The following is a 16,479-nucleotide window of genomic DNA, read 5'->3' as shown; positions in this document are numbered from 1 at the left end:
TTATTGATAGTTTTTTTTTAAAAAAAAAGTTGCACATAGGGTGTAATGATGTCACTATTTGTCATATCATGCATTTGAACTTAAAATAATATTTGTATAAAATAAAACAAAAGTGTAAAATGAACCAATTCTAGAAAACCTTATAATTTCTTAGAACCATTGTGGTTCATAACTTTCCCTTAAATTGAGACAACCATGCATAACCACTTCATCATTTTAAGTGACTACATATCAATAGACTTCTCTCTGTTCTATGCCATAGCAGAAGATAGTTGGCTTTGAATATTATATTTCTTACTATTAAATTTGGGTTTTAACACTCGGGTTTGACTAAATGTATTTAAACAAATATATAGATCACACATATTATAGGAAGCGAGGTCTAGAATATATCTACTCTATATTTTTATTGATTCATACATAAGTACGTATAACAAATTGCATCAAATGTGAACCAATTAAAAGAAGGAATAAAACACATTTATTATAAATAACCTTTTTGAGATTTTTTTTAAATAAGAGCCCAAAACATTTAATTAAAAAGAAAAACAACACCTTACTTTAATTTGGATTTAAAGACCCACGTCTTCTTAAATGATGAAGATGATTAACTTTATAGATAGGTGCTTATATAGATAAATCAAATATTACATATTGTAAACTAACAAATATCTTAAAAGAAACATTTAAGCTATGATTCAGGAATGCCCGCGCGAATGCGCGGGCTACCATCCTAGTTATTAAAACAGCCTTGAAAGAAGGCACCACGTTCGCTGTGGAGGCTAGAAATTTTCACATTAATTGGAGAAAAAGAAAAGAAGAGTTAAAGTAGAATACAACTTAGACATATCTGAAATTCGGAATTAAAAATAAGTAATATTGGAAGAAGAGTCAATACAGAATCAAATACGAGATTAATTAAAATTCAGAATTAAAAATAAAATAAATTCTGAAATTAGAAAAAAGAAAAAGAGAGTTCAATTAGAAATACAATTTATAAATAACTGAAATTCGTAATTAAAAATAAGTAATATTAGAAAAGGAGTCAATATACAATCGAATACGAGAATAATTAAAATTCGGAATTAAAAATAAAATAAATTCTGAAATTAGAAAAGAGAAAAAGAGAGTTCAAGTAGGAATACAATTTAGAAATAACTGAAATTTAGAATTAAAAATAATTAATATTTGAAGAAGAGTTCTTATAGAACTGAATACAAGAATAATTAAAATTAGAAATAAAAAAATAAAATAAATTTCGAAAATAGAAAAATAAATATAAGAGTTCAAGTAGGAATACACTTTATAAATAAAAAATATCAGAATAAAAAATATGGAATTTTTAAAAATTAATCAACCTAGAACTCAACGATGACAAATAACAATAAATAAGGGACAAGTAATAGGCCCGTAAAACAGTAAGATGGTGAACGGTTGATGAGAAATCTAAAAATTATAAACAAAACCACCAATAGAACCCCCAAGGACGATTAAGAGGTGGTACGACAGATAGAATGTTAAGCAGCATAGACACGATGGTTGGCGGGACTTTTATAAAGTAAAAAATAAATCGCAATAACAATCATGTTTTATTTTTAAAATCTTAATGATAATAAACAGGGGAGGCAATGGGTAGGCCATACAGGAGTATAATAGTGTGGAGCCGGCGGCGGTTGGCGGGACTTCTAGAAATTTAAAAAATGAGTACTTAAAATTCGAAATAAAAAATAAAAAAATTTAAAAATAGAAAAATAATTCTAAGAGTTCAAGTAGGAATACACTTTACAAATAACAAAATATCGGAATGAAAAATATGGAATTTTTTTTAAAAAATAGTCCATCTAGAACTAAGCAATGACAGATAACAATAAAGAGGAGAGAAATATTAGGCCCATAAAGGAGTAAGTTGGTGGCAGTTGATGCGACATCTAAAAACTATAAACAAAACCACAAATAGAATCTCAATGATGATTAAGAGGGGGGACGATAGACAAGCCGTTAAGCAACACGGTCACGATGGTTGGTGGGACTTCTAGAAAGTAAAAAAGTAAATCGCAATGACAATCATGTTCGATTTTGAAAATCTCAATGATAATAAAAATACATTAGTATAGTATGGCGAAGCCGGCGGCGGTTGGGCAGATTTCTAGAAAATAAAAGATGAACCCCAACGATAGTTATGTTCAATTTTTAAAATCCCAACAACAATAAATATGGGAGACAACAGGTTGATCATGAAGAAATACAATATTGATGTTTGACAACATTCCTAAAAATTATAATAATTGAACCTGACGAGACAATGAACTCTAAAAACTAGAAGGTGTATTTTTTAGTGGTTTAAAGGAAGATAAATAAAAGCCGTGATATATTGGGTAAACAAATAAAGGGTTGATAAAAGAGTAAGAATTAAGGACTGGTGTTACTTTTAAATAAAAACTATAAAAGATTAAGGATGATAAGATTCGATCTTTTAAGGTTATAAGACAACGTAATGGCTATTTAACAAATTTTAAGTAATGACAAATATAGAAAAATAGATAATTTTATATGGGTGCTAGCCGCGCAATTGCACGGGTCACCCAGCTAGTTAGTAATAAAAATACAACTTATTCTTTTAAAGGAGTGAGAGTATATATATATATATATATATATATATATATATATATATATATATATATATATATATATATATATATATATATATATATATATATATGTATATATATATATGTATATGTATATATATATATATATATATGTATGTATGTATGTATGTATGTATGTATGTATGTATGTATGTATGTATGTATGTATGTATATGTGTGTGTTTGTGTGTCTAAATATATGACGGCCGTTTTGTACTTCCGGGAGTACGTATTCTTATTATCATCCGATTGAGGTTTTGATCTTATTAAGGAAACATATACTCCCTCCATCCCATAATATAAGGGATTTTGAGTTTTTGCTTGTACTGTTTGACCACTCGTCTTATTCAAAAATTTTGGAATTATTATTTATTTTTTTGTGACTTACTTTATTATCCAAAGTACTTTAAGCATAACTTTTTGTTTTTCATATTTGCACAAATTTTTAGAATAAGATGAGTGGTCAAATAATGTAAACAAAAACTTAAAATCCCTTATATTATGGGACGGAGGAAGTATAATTTACCGTTGCGTGCATGCACACCTGATTCCGGATTCATTGCAGCGATTCGTTGCAGCGGCATGTGATTCAATTCAACTTATTAAATGTTAACCATAGGATGAATAACCAACATGATCCTTGAACTTTCGCTTAAGGATTAATTTAGTCCTTGATATTTTGTATTGTCCAAACAAGTCCCTAAAGTCCATTGTATGATTTAATATAGTCCTTAAACCCTCTAAAAATGCCATGTGTACATGCCACATCATCTATGCAAGCATATTGAATATTTAAATATCCATTCTACCCTTACGTTTTCATAGAAAATAAAGAACAACTATTGAGAAAAAAACAAAAAAAAGGTTTTGGCAATTGGTAAAAAGATGTAGCATTGGTAACAAAAAGAATTTGGCATTTTCCTTTGTTTTATGATTGCTTCTTCTTGTTTTTCCCTTTGTTTTTTTATAAAAAATGTAAGGTTAAAATGGACATTGAAATGTTAACTTGACATGCATGAATGATGTGGACATGCCACATCGCAATTTAAGTGGTTCCAAGGACTATATTAAGCCGCATGATAAGTTTGGACATTACAAAACATCAAAGACGAATTGACATCTGAACAAAAGTTGTAGACTGGACTGGCTATTCACCCTTAACAATATTGCTAATATTCCAATTAGCATATACTATAAGTTATCAGATACTACTACTCTTTCTTTTCTTGCTAACTGCTTCTTAGAAGTATATGCTACTTACGCAATGCAACAGTACATATATATATGTATATATACGTGTATGACGTGACCATGGTTGCTATTGATATAACCATTGCTCACATCATGGATCAACAAGAATTCATCACGATCAAGTCATCTAAGTGCTGGAATCTGATTCGGCCACCTACTACGCTGACTTCAAACGGCCACTCCGTTTTCGGGCCGCGAGTACTTGATGAAAAGCTCTCGGAGTCCTCTTTCCAATGGATCCAGCCACATCTCCAAATTCTATCTCAGTCAGCTGTAATCGTATAAACAAGGTGTTACGTCACTTATAATGGGCGTATGAACTTGTAACTTTATTTGGGACCCCGGCCCATGTGGGGTGCGCCCCAACCAGGTGGAGCTCGACTCTGGAGACCCCTTGATCGTCCTCCCACCTCCTTAAATAGCTAGGTATCCCTTCAGGGTTTCTTGGGTTTTGTTTAGATTAAAGTTTCGCTTCGCAACTTTGCCGTGTGATCCACTGGTCGATTAGATCGTCGTTTTGCTAGTTACGGAATCCGAACTTATCATTTGTGTTCAATTCCTATTTGCAATTTAGATTGTTTTTATCTTGTTCTGCTTGTTTCTTCACTTTTTTTTTGCAGGAATAAGGTTGATCTGCACCGGCAAGATCAACAACCCATGGAGGGCTGTATTGATCGCTAAGGCGGAACACCACAACATCTCATACGATTGTAGTCGGGTCGTCAACGTTTCACCTAAATCGTAGTTATCATCAACTCATCGAAAGATCGGACCAATAGAAAATAGCCAGAAAATATTGCACCCATTAGAAAATAGCCATAGAAAATATTGCATCCATTACCTAGCCATCTTTGTGCCCGCTGCATTGGTCTTTTAAGTTTTTACTTTGTTGAGTTTTGCGTTGCATCGTCGAGTCGTGTTACTGGTTTTAGCGTCTAGTTAGTTTGAAGTTTCGAGTTATGGTCACGTTTAGTACCACTGTTGTCACCGCCGCCGTGAGTTTGTTGTCGTCGGGACCTGCAAAAAGGGGCTCGTCTCACCACCGGGGGTTCGATTTTGGTAGTTTTTAGAAATTTCCATCGGTCCATTTGGGAATTGCATGTAAGGTTTGCCTAGACGTCTAGGTCTTTGCAGTGATCGAGAGCTTCTGTTTTTGCATGCGAGGAATAAGGAAGGGGACAAGTAGATTAGATTGGATCGGTTAAAAGTTAGTTTCCGTTTATATCTTGTGCAAGTCCGCACTCGCCGTCCTTCAACACAAAGAAATGGCACATCTCTCCTTCGAATCTGATTTCTCCGTCTACTCTCTGTTTCAATCTATAACGTGAGTTGCCCAACAGCTTGGTGGAATTTTATCGAGTGTCGGATTGAAGATCTGTTTGCAAAAACAAAACCTATGAATGAGAGCATCCCATTTTTTATAATTTTAATTTTAGGTTTGCACTTTTGCAGTTGAGTTCCTATAATTTTCATATTTACGTTTGAGTCCCTGCAATCTTACATTAAGGTACTTGAGGTCTTTTTTTAAAAAAAAATCCAAAAAAGAGAAAAAAAAGTAGAAAGGTGCTAAAAAAAGAAAAGAAAAGCCAAAAAAAAAACTACTGTTGCCTCTAGCTGGATCCGCCGCAAGGCCGCATCGCTGCAGGTGCAGGAACCACCTCTGACCAACACCCCCTTTTCATCGCTGCTCTGGATGCCACAACCATTGCTCCCTCCACGCGCTGCCACCCGTGCCCCCGCACGGTGCTGCTGCAGCTTGAGCTCCTGCAGACCACCACCGTAGAACTCGCCACCGAGAAGGCCTGAGATGAATGGATAAGTGGACTGGAAATGTGGGGATAGGGTTTGTATACTAAGGGGCATTTTGGTCAGTTTAGGATAGTAAATACATTTTTTTTCCTATATGAAACCCTAAAGGTGTAGTGAAAATAGGGTTAGATGATTGCTTCGATTGTAATACTTAGCAAACTTATAAAAGTGGGATCGAATGAGCAAACTTATAAAAGTGGGGTCAGATCGGTAGTTAGGCTTCAAAACAAGGTCAAATAAAAAATCGCCCCATATATAAAATATATTATTTTTGACATATGGAAATTGGACAAAATATTCTAACTAGACCCAATTGTAATACTTAGCAAGTGTAAACCCTATACAAAATACTACTTGGCCCATCTTTCAAAAAAAAAAACTACTTGGACTACTTGTCATACTCTAGACTTAAATAAATAAAACTACTTGTGGTGGAGTCGCATGGTCGCAACGTTACCACTGTAGTCGTGCAAGTGCTGAGGGTCATCCCCATGGAAGAGCACGTGTTGCGGGTCGGTGCCGGGGCACTAGTGGTCGGCCATATCCGGAACAAGAGCTGGGGTTCGGTGTAGCGCCTTCTCCTTCACCTATGCAGCCGCCAGCATTTATTTTCAGCTGGCCGGCACCCTGGCTAGCGGCTCATCTAGCGGAGCCACAGCCACGCAAGCACCCCCCCCCCCCTTCTTGCGACTCCGCTTCGTGGAACTCCTCAGCTGCCTCTTTCTTCACGCTTCCCTCCACAGTCATTGCCCTCTTCATTGTCATCGGAGTTAGAGTAGGAGTCGTTGGAGTCCTTCTTCGGCAGGGCCCTGTACTATCACTTGAAGTCGTTGTCCCTTTCATTTTCGCCTGTCATTTTGCATGGCAATGGAGGCTGTGCTTTCCACTCTAACGAGGTGGTGTCGCCGGAGGAGCTGCCGGTGTAGCCTTCGTCCTCCTCCTCACTGGTGCTAATGTATTGGGCTGCTGCAGTGATTCGCTACCGCAGGATTGTGGGTGGAGAAAGGTGAGACATAAAGATGGTGTGCCAAGAAAACCCACATTACTTATTGTTGACGGTCGTTATCGACTAGTTTCGACCGTCAATATTACCCAATTAATGAAGACTAACTATGCTTGTAATGCATTATTCCATAAATAAAATATTCTATTCCACTATATGCTTGGAAAACTAACCATGCAGGAGAAGCTATCAAAATGGAGGAGAATCGACAGTACAACAATCGATCAATCAAACAGACACTGCCGAGAATCAGACGTGTGGATAGATGGGCTGAGAACTCAGATATGACATGATCAAATAAGCCCAAAATTCTCTGTTCTGAGTTAAGGGGCAAACGAGGAATCCACCTGCCGAATTGTGGGCTGATTGGGCCTGGCTAGGGTTCGGCCGAACCACCAGCTGGCCCAATCCAGTCCATTTTCCACCGGCAGTTATCTACAGGTATCCTATGATGGTTGGGAGCAATTCTACTAGTAGAAACCGTCATAAGCATGGACACATGGCACAAGGAGGTGAAATATGCTCTTTGGATGCTTCATCATGCTACATGTCAAGAGGAGAGCAAAGATGCTCCTAGGATGCTTGGAGCATCTCCACACTCCCAAGGCACCTCATGGGCTATAAATACCCCTCCTCTCATTCATTCCCACACACACATCAAAAAGAAGATCAAGAGCTCTCTCAAGTATTGTTTAGTAGTTCTAGTATTAGTGGAGTAGGAAATATAATAGTCTTTATAGTCCTCGAGTCTTCAGGAGAATTCGGGTATGGCTTTAGTAGCTTTTCTCTCTTCTTTTGTAAGACTTATTGAATTAATAGAATATTCTTCTTTATACCCTTTCGATAATTTATTCCATTCATATTACTTGAGTGCCGACTTTACTTTATACTTGAATTAATATAGTCGTGTAACTAGCTTTCCAGATAGGTGTATTGGTGTGGGTTTAGTGTCCGATTATTCGGTTGCTCTATGTCGGTTGCAAGGATGTAAAGTAGTATTTAGTAATATAAGCGCGGTGCTTAGATTATTAGATACCATTAATTGGGGTTGTATATTGCGGATGAGAGGTGGGCCGCTGATGGTGACAGCTCAGTACGGGTATTCCTCCGCGCCGGTATATAATCCTAAGTTAATTCTCTGGGGAGGGTATTCCTCCGTATTTAGCCCCGGTTGTACGGTCATGACGGGCCGTCGTAAGGAACTCGGCAGTCAGGGGTGGCTTCTCGAAACACCAGGAGGACACTGGGTACGGGGTATTGGTTGCATGACTGTATAATAGCAAGTATAGACTAAAGATGTATGTACTAGAAGTACAAGAATGATACTTTTCTTATTCTTTCTCCACTTAGCTTAGACTATATTTTAGTGAGAGTAGTTCTTAGTTCTTTCTTCTGTGTGTCACCCTACCCTTTGAACTAAATTAACCCCTGCATAGACTATTAGCATAGTACTCTCTTATCATATCTTCTCTTGGGATAAAATAAATATGATACCTTGGAATACTCCCGGGTGAAATGCTACAATAGTATATCCGTGCGCTTGCGGATCACATCTGTAACCATAATATACCAGGAATATTTCTAGTGCTACTGCTGGGAATTATATTTTCAGTAGTGTCGCTAAGAAATACCAACACTTATCCTCTATTTATAGCACAATAGTTGTTCCATGGGAGCTAAGAAGGTGCAGCATGGTAGTGGAGGACATGACCGGCATTCGGCAGTTCATCCTCCGGGGAGAAGTGACTACAGTCCACGTGAAAACCAATGGTAGTGGATGTTGTTGAAGACTTTAAATTAGTGGAAGGGAAGAAGAAATGACATCAACACAACATGGAAAATCTGTTTTATATGGCAGCGCGTAGTAGACGAGTCATATGTGAACTAGCTACTTTGTGGGGATTGGGGGAAGGATTGGACAATATGCATATGTGAACCATTTTGTAATTCAGGATGTTGATTTGGTGATCGCAATTGAATTATTTTTTATTTGAGAAGTTGATTTTGGGATTACAACGTGTCGACTTGGCTCGGCTCGGCTCGACTTGGCTTGGCTCGTTAGAGATAACAAGCTAGCTCGAGCTAGCTCGCGAGCTGGTCACGACCTTAACGAGCCAGAGCACATGAGCTGTGGGCCTGTGGACTGTGGCATAGCTGCATAGAATAGAAGGCCCAACAGCCTAACTTGGCAACAGAAAACCCTAGCTAGTGTCGATCGGTCAATACCCTTTCATGACTCCTCGAGTCGATCCCCTTCTCGTCGTTCTCGACTCCTCTTTCGCACTGCACCGCCGCCAGCCACCACCGCCTCTGCCGCCTGCTCTCCTCTCCTCACGCGTTGGCGGCGCCGGACTTCTTCTCTCAATTCCTGCATCTGGCCATCCTTAGCCACCAAAGGAGCGGCGCCAGCGTCTTCTCTCGCCGCCCGCATCCAGCCATCCTCAGCTACCGAAGGAGCACGACGCTAGCGTCTTCTCTTGCCGCCCGCATCTGGCCATCCTCAGCCACCGAAGGAGCAGCGCCGACGTCTTCTCTCGCCGTTCGTATCCAGCCGTCCTCAGCCACCGAAGGAGTGCGGCACCGGCGTCTTCTCTCGCCGCCGCATCAGGCCGTCCTCAGCTACCAAAGGAGCACCATCCTCTCCTCCTCTGCTGGCTGCGACTGAAATGGATGAAGAACAAGAGGTGCTGCTTTGACTTCTGAGTTCTGTTTGGATGGTTTTGCTCGCGAGCCTAACGAGCTAGCTCAAGCTTTCAAACGAGTCGAGCCGAGCTAGGTTTCTAGCTCGTTAGGATGATGAGCCGAGCCGAGCTAGCTCGTTAGGAGCTAGACTAAGCCGAGCCAAGCTGGCTCGCTATCCACCCCTATCTATGCCTATAGGTATTGGGGGCGATCGGCTCAATTTGAACCGATTCATTGAGCTGCTTTTTTAAAAAAATTTGTCACTCCTCTTCGGTGCCTGTTGTCAATCAGGCACAGATGAGCTCACCCTATCAATGCCGAGGTGCCTATCCCAAATCTGGTGTTTATGGGGTTTTGGAACCGACGCATATTAGTTTTTCTGTAGTAGTAGTTCGTGGTATCCCTTCTTTCTTAAACTTAATGCCAAAAGTTCAAACCTCATGCTTCCACGTCATCATCAATTGTGAACCGTTAGATGAATGCATTAGATTGCTTCTCAGTCGTTGGATGGAACGCAACATAGAGCCCAACCCATCAGGCACCGGGTGAGTCTCTTCGCCTCTTCAGTGTCAAATGTAGCCCACATGAACACATTGGCCCAACTTCATACACATCTACATGTATCCGGCCCAACAATCCATATAAAAGAGCTTTATGGTTGAATGCCCATTCAGATAACATTACAATTTGTTAACTTACGTCATACCATTTTGCTTCTTTGTAGCTTATGCTTTGAATGTGCTGTTTGCTAAAAAGATTTTCTCCAAGAAAACCATTTGTTTCTTCTGTTTCTTCTTGAGATTGTACCTCCTATCTAACAAATTGATGTTAACCAAGTCCCGCAGCAACGCGCGGGGCATCCTCTAGTTCTATTTATATGGGTGGGTATTTAACCCTCTTACCGGGTAAACATTATGTAGTGGTTATGTATTTTTATTCGCCCGTGAAATTAACGTTAGGGGGCATGTGAAATTGATTTCTCTAGTAGTGTCTGATGTATTAATTACTAACTCAGCATCATGTTTACATTTTCGAGGGCAGGGCATAAGCAAGCACTCTGTAGACACTGGTTAGCTCTTCCAAAGAAATATACATGCCACCTTAATTGACAGCTTTTTTTTTTAATTCTCTTGCTTTCCATTCAACAGTTTGGCAGTCCCCTGACGATGGATGTGTACCGTAGAGTCAGCAATATATATTAATTTAAGTGATTCGATCAATCCGATCCGCTGGATCACCGATCCGATATGCATGTGTACCACGGTGACGAACTAATTAATCTTTATATGTTTAGCACTCCCTGATGGAGGAGCACTAATGCATGCGTCGATCATGCATAGGGATGGCAATCGGGCGCGACAGGCACGGGTAGTGCCTACCCATACCCATGCCCGTGAGATTATTTTTGCCCGTGGGTATACCCATTACTACATGACGGGTAAGGATGGTTGTCCATGCCCATTGCCCGCGGGCACCTTATGCCCGTGGGCGTGCCTGTTTACCCGCCACAACAAAAGCAGTGGAACAAAAAGTCTACAAGCTACTAAGTTCGAATCGAACTTAAAACATCAAATATTCTCCGCCTCGGTGTCGTGTCTCTCCTCTGGCGGCGATAGAGTAAGAGGAGAGAAATAATAAGGGAAATAAAAGAGAAACCGTAGAAAACAAAGAACGTGGCTTATGTATTCTAGTGGATTTTGCTCCTAACCTACATGTAAGTTAGATTTTGCGGGTAAACGGGCAAAGCGGGCATGGGTAGTGATTACCCATACCCATGCCCATTTATCCATCGGGCATAGCTTTTGACCCAATAAGATACCCATGGGTATAAAATAGAGAACAAACCCAACCCTAATAGGGTTTTTACCCGTGGGTAAACGGGCAAACGGGCACAATTGCCATCCCTAATCATGCATATGCCACTCGAACATATAAGCTAGTGGGGTTGGGGGTGTGCCAGCGTTATACTGGCCTTTTGAGGCGACATGGCATCATTAGCGTCACGAGTGGTGAGTGCAGGTGAAAAAGCAAGTCAAAGAAGCTTTTATGTGGTCGATCATGTACAAAAAACTTGCTCACGGCTCTGCTACCAGCTTATACGAGCAGGGGTGATTGATATTTTGATGAGTGGAAGATAACTACGGTTTAGAAAAAAAAAAAAACCTTGAGCTAAAATCGTACAATACGTGGTCATGTTTTTCCATAGCTTATTGATATTATTATGTAGATCAACCTTATTCCTCTAAACAAATCAAACAAATAAACCATAACTAGATAAAAGTAATCAAACTTGTAGATAAAAATCAAATCTCACCATAAATCGGACACTCGGTAAGATGGGGTTCCGAGGACGAGTAACTAGGAGGTTTTATCGACACGCGCAACTATAAGGTTAAATAGCAATGATTAAATTTTAATCTAAACAGTATTAAAAAAAGATTTTTGCAGATAGCACGGAAAGGGTTTTCACGTGCGGTAGGGCTAGCCGTGCGTGCTAAATGGTATGCAAAAATTGCTATTTTTGCATGCGGGTGGCGCAACCGCACGCGAAAATTTTGATTTTCGCGTGCGGGTGATTACGTCGCCCGTACGCAAAAATAAAAATATGAAAAAAAATTAAAATCCTAAAAATCATGAAACCCTAACCCTAGAAGCTGCCGCTGCGCCATCCTCGTGGTGGCCGTTGTCTTCGTCGTCGCATCGTCCTTGTTGTCACCGTTGACCTCATCCTCGTCCTCATGGGGGTGTAGGAGGCAAGGGGTGGCCGGGTCCAGCCACTCCCATCACCGTCGCCGAAGCCGGACTCGTTGCCCCTGTGCCTCCCCATCATCGGATCCGCCGCTGCCGCACCTCCTCATCGTCCGATTTGCCGTCGCCAGCATCCTATTGATGGTCGTTATAAACCAATTTCAACCGTTAATAAAACTATAATAAAAGAGAATTAGTTATGCTTATAATACATATTTGTTTTAGAATAATATAGTTCTACTTGTGCTTGGAGAATAATTTATTGCAGGAATTGAGCAAATAAAATAAAGAAAAATGAGGAAAACTCACTTCCAAGCAAGCTTATGGATAAGATGGGCCCACAAGTCAGGTGTAACCGTCCTGAAAACTGCGTCAACTACAATAACAGTCATAAGGACCCACCTGTCAATGACCCAGAGAAGTGTGGAGGCATGCTGGGCCAGCCTAGGTTCGGCCGAACCAGGGGTTCGGTTGAATCTTGGCTGCTGCGGCTCCGGCTGGCCTTACACGTGGACGTCTAGGATGGCTTGCTGATGGTGGTTGCCGGGTAGAATGGTCATTTCGCCTTTTCTACAACCTTCATACCGACCTTATAAATGGAGGAGCTCATTTTACTTCACACACACTCAAGCAATCTCAAGATTCCTCTCTACACTTTAGTTTAGTATTTTTAGTGCTAAGTGGAGTAGAACATAATAGTTCCCAGAGTCCTTGGAGTCTTCGAAAGAGTTCTGGTATGGCTCTAGTAGCTTTTCTATCTGCTTTTGTAAGACTTTCAGTATTAATAAAATATTCTTATTTATATACTTCGGTACTTTACTTAGTCTGAGTATCGACTTTATTTTACATCCGTGTCGTTATAATTATGTGGGTAGCCTACCAGAGAGGTGCAGTAGTGTGGGTTTAATGTCCGATTTATCGGTTGCACTATGTTCTTCGCGGGAGTGTAGAGTAGTATTTATTAATGTAAGCAAGGTGCTTAGATTAGTAAATATCATTATCTAGGCATATATGCCGCAGGGCAGTAGAGTTGGGCCGCTGATAGTGAGAGCTCAGTACGGGTATTTCTCCACGTTGGTATATATTCCTAAGGCAAATTCCTGGGGAGGGTACTCCTCTATATTTAGCCCGTTTGGATGGCCATGACAGGTTGTCGTAAGGAACTCGGCAACCCGGAGTGGTCTCTCGAAACACCAGGAGGGCACTGCTAGGAGGTATTGGCCACATGATTATATACTAGCAAATGTAGACTAAAGATTGGGTGTGTCACATCCTGATTTTCGTCTTAGGATTTATAAATTATTTAATAAATTATTTTTACAATTTATATTAAATGTTCATTAATTTACAAGTAAAGTTAAATGTGGGAAATAAAATTTCCTAAATATAAAGCATAGCTGGATTTAATTTTTATTAAATTCTCCATGGTTAATTATAATCTTTGGAATTTTCTCGGATTTTTCGGAGCTCAATTCCTAATTTTAATAATACAAAGAGCATTTCAGAAACCATTTAAATATTAAATTAGTCATAAAATGGTCTGATTATAATCTTGTTAAGTACTTTGAGTGTCCAATCAGTTTCAGGATTTTCCTTGAAATTATTTGAGCATTGGAAGTACTTTTAACAATTCAAAGATCATTTCCGTGATTAATTTAATTGGAAAAGTATTTAAAATCCCCTTCTCCTTTTCGGGCCGAAATAGGAAAAGTTCAGCTTCAGTCCTCGGCCCATTCTCCCTTCCTTTCTGCTGGCCTTATCCCTCCTCCAAAGTCCATTTGTGGTCCCTCCTTCAATCGGGCCTAGTATAGGAAACCACACAGAAAAGTCTAGTTTGCGTCCCCGCGCTACTGTTCTTCTTCAAGCTCCAGCCGCCCGTGCTGAGCTCTGTGCTGCCGCTTCCTCCGTTGAATCCGCCGCATCCCGTGCTTCGTTTGCAAAATTAGTTGAGGGGATTTGTTTCCCTTATCCTCCTCTATCTTTTCCCCCAAGAATCGGACTTTATCCCGATGAAATCAACACGGAATCGAGCTCGATTCGTGTTTATCTCTCCAAACCAAACCCTAGGTTTTCCCGGCGCGATTACTTGCGTTCCAAGCCCGATCTCTCTCATCCATGCCTATATAAAGGATCCCCTAGCCGCCCTCTTTCGTTTGCCACCCTTGGCCGAGCTCGCTGTCGCCCGTAGCGCCCTAGCCGCCTCCACCCTAGCGCCGCCGCCGTCGTAGCCGCTCCAGCCGTGCCGCTCGTCTCCGTCCATCGTCGCCTTCGGTCGCCGTCGACACCATCGGGTTCGCAAGGAGGAGTTGCACACCGTCCACCCCTCGGCCGAAGCCGAAGCCCGCCGGAGCGCCGCGGACGCCGTCAAGCCGAGCCCGTCGCCGCTTCAATCTCGTCGCCGGCCGTCGTTTGTCGTCGTTCGTCGTTGTTCTTTGCACCGGTGAGTTCGCGTCGTCGTCCTCTTCGTGTTGGTGTCTTCGGATAGCCCAACCGAGCTCTCTATCGCCGGCGCAGTTGTGGTCCAGTGCCATGGCTGCGATGATGTCATCGTGACATCATAAAATCTTTTTTTTAGTTTTTCTGTATTAGATGAAATCTGATTAAACTTCGGAAATTCATAAGTAAATCATCGTAACTCGGATTTAAGTTGTTCAAGTTGCTAAATTCATCTAAAATCATGATCTACATGTTTGTTTACTTTTTATGTACTTTTTATTTGGTTTTTATTAGTCTTTTTCTTTGTGTTGCGTGTTAGCTTGTCGTTTTCGTCGTTGCGAAGGTTCGTGAGTGCGTCAGAAGAGATTCAGAAGACTAATTGAAGACCGATTATTGCAAGGCAAGTCACATAGATCCCAAACAACCCTTTGAGCATGTTGAACCCGTTTAAAGCTAATGTTTTATTTCAACTTATGCATTATTTTTTGAATGTCATCGGGTGGTGAGCCTTTCTCAATTAATTAATGGCCGAAGATGACTTTATTTTCCTATGGGTTATAATTTGATTAGCTAGAACCTTATATATTAGTTTGGTTCAACTAAATGCTACATATGTAATTGATTAGCCATGCTTAGAAACATTAGCTCATTAATGAGATGAATCATACTACATTATTATTTATGATTATATTTAATGGTAGCTCACGATGGTTAATCGTGTTATGATAATTAAATGATAATTAAAACCTGTCAATGGTGGGTTGTGAGCACATGGTTTTGAAGGTCGTGTTCATGACAATTAAGGACCGGTTCGCGAGCTACCGTTGTGAGACATTAACCGTAACAACCAGAAGCCAGCGTGGGTAACGGCTTTACCTTTTGTATAGCATGATTCATTGCGGGGTGCCAGATTGAGAAGTGGCGAGAAGTCTGTGGGGGTCGCTGGGGAGTCCATGCCTCTGGTTATATTTATAGAGGGGGTGATTATGATCCAGGAATGGTGCACTGTGGTGAGTTGTGTTGTGCAGAAGGTACTGTCACAGCCTCTATTCGGGTACTTTCCAGTATCGCGACGCATGGAAGACATGATGTTGAGGCTGTGTCTTGTGGGTACAGTGGTACACCTCTGGCCAGATTAAAACTATTCGAATAGCCGTGCCCGCGGTTATGGGCGGGTTGAGCAATGTTTTTCATGATTAGTCTCACACCTCTCACAATAATTATTGATGCTATAATTGGTAATAATTTGCTTAGCTCCTGGTATGGAGTTAGATCTGTGCAGCCGGGTTTGGTTGTTCAGAATGGTTGGGCCTGAGCAGCATGGGTGTGCTGTTCAGTGTTGATTAAAATTGATGATTACTCTACTGTTTTACTATTCTTAAATATTTGCTAAATACTGCTTTTGCAAATGAGCCTATATTATGCAATCCTTTGGTATCCTTGTGCACTTGCATATTTGCTGTGTGGCTTGCGGAGTATGTCATATGTTCACCTTGCAATAATCAATCAACCTCAGTTGAAGAAAAGGATCCAGAAGGAGAAGACGTTTGGCTTATACCCCAGTTGAGCTGCCTGTGGGAGTGGAGCTGAAGCCATCGCTAGACCGTTAATTCCGCTGCTGTTTTCTTTTCTTTTGTAAGTATGTAACGTTATTATTACGATGGATTTGTATATTAAATTGTCAGTTTGTGTACCTCGGATGATTTCTGGATGAGGATTTTATGCACAAATTAGTTCAGAAATTACTAGTGAATTTCCGGGTGTGACAGGGTGTATATTAGAAGTATAGGAGTTGAGTTCTTTCTATTTCTTCTTCTACTTAGCTTAGGATTATTTATTTGAGGGAATCTAAAAGCTTCGCTTCGTGTCACTCTACACATATATTAAATTAACCCCTTCTTA

General features: G+C 40.4%; 1 long non-coding RNA gene across 1 annotated transcript; it reads left to right on the top strand.

Annotated features, from left to right (window-relative positions):
• The first annotated feature begins 13,979 nt into the window (after positions 1-13,979).
• On the top strand, positions 13,980-16,479 carry LOC136355601 (uncharacterized). The gene is made up of 3 exons (XR_010739917.1): positions 13,980-14,581; positions 14,897-14,977; positions 16,094-16,479. It is a non-coding gene; the product is annotated as an uncharacterized lncRNA (long non-coding RNA).

The sequence above is a fragment of the Oryza sativa genome, chromosome 3 (genome assembly GCF_034140825.1).
Source record: "Oryza sativa Japonica Group chromosome 3, ASM3414082v1".
Classification (NCBI taxonomy): domain Eukaryota; kingdom Viridiplantae; phylum Streptophyta; class Magnoliopsida; order Poales; family Poaceae; genus Oryza; species Oryza sativa.
The sequence above is the reverse complement of the archived record's forward strand: the minus strand, read 5'-3'. Positions and strand labels throughout refer to the sequence as shown.